The sequence below is a fragment of the Loxodonta africana genome, chromosome 16 (genome assembly GCF_030014295.1).
Source record: "Loxodonta africana isolate mLoxAfr1 chromosome 16, mLoxAfr1.hap2, whole genome shotgun sequence".
NCBI lineage: Eukaryota > Metazoa > Chordata > Mammalia > Proboscidea > Elephantidae > Loxodonta > Loxodonta africana.
This window is the reverse complement of record NC_087357.1, coordinates 23820063-23821410: the sequence shown is the minus strand read 5'-3', so window position 1 is coordinate 23821410 and position 1348 is coordinate 23820063.

The following is a 1348-nucleotide window of genomic DNA, read 5'->3' as shown; positions in this document are numbered from 1 at the left end:
TTGATGGCAATGGTTTTTTTTTTTTTTTTTTACTTTTTGGTAATACATTTGCCATTTCAAGATTTTTCACGTGTACGATATTGTGACACAAATTACTCATGTTGTGCAACCCTCACCAATATCTGTTGCCATGGTATTATTTGTTTAAGCTCCCTGGGTGATTCTAATGTGCCATCAGAGTTCCAAACCCCCAGAGTGGTGAGGTAAAGCAGGGAGTGTGGGGGTCAGGGCCGGGGGGCTTTGAATTCTGGACTTGGGCTCCTCTGCAGTGTCCTATCTGTGTGACCAATATTTTGATATGTTCCTATTCAAACGTGAAATCTAACTTCTAAGTAATGCACCTAGAAGTTATCTTTGATCCTCCTTTTTTTAACCTAAATGATCCCTGAGCCTCACTTCAGGGCACTGAGACAGGAGAAGGCTGAGGGCGTGGGGAAAGGATATCTGTTTCCACACAGGACTTGGTAAGTGTGAGAAAAGCTATAAACACAATGCTAAAAAAGTTGTTAAATTTAATTTTTTTGAATAGGCAATATATTCAAGTGGTTAAAAATAAGTTTGGAATAAAAAAATCTGCCTCATGATTTGGTCCCATTCCCTGTGCTACTCCAACTCCCACTCTTAACAGGCAGCCACTTTTATTTGTTTCTTCAGTAAGGTTTAGTTTCTTTTGAAAATACAAGTAAATTAACTCTTCCCCTCCCCCAACAGTTTTTTTACACCAAAAGTAACATATTAGCCATACTTTTCTGTACTTTCCTCCTAAACATGATATATCTTGTAGCTCTTTCTGTATCAGTATGTAACGAACTTCCTCATTCTTATAATTTTTTTTTTTTGTTTTAAAACTGCACAGGATCTCATTGGGTAGAAGTACTGTAATACCATAATTTATTTAACCAGTCCCTGATTGGTGAACATTTGGCTTGTTTCCAATCTCCTTCTGCTATAATGAATAATGGTGCAATGAATAACCTTGTAAACATGTCATTTCACTTGTTTGCAAGTCTATGGGTAAGATAAATTTCCAGAAGTGAGATTGCTGGGTTAAGGGGTGTTTGCATTTGTAATTTTGATAGCTATTTCCAAATGCCCTCCAAGGGGGCTCTCCCACCAGCAGTGTATGCGGAACTTATTTTTCTGCAGCTTCTCCAACAGAGGGTGTTGTTAAACTCTTGGATTTTAGCCAACTTAATAGATAAAAAATAGCATCTTTGTTTAGTTTTCATTGACATTTTTCTTATTATGAATAAGGTTGAGCATCTTTTCATATATTTAAGAGCCATGTATCGTATTTCTATGAGCTGCCTGTACACATCTATTTGTGTTATTGTCCTTTTCTTAGTTT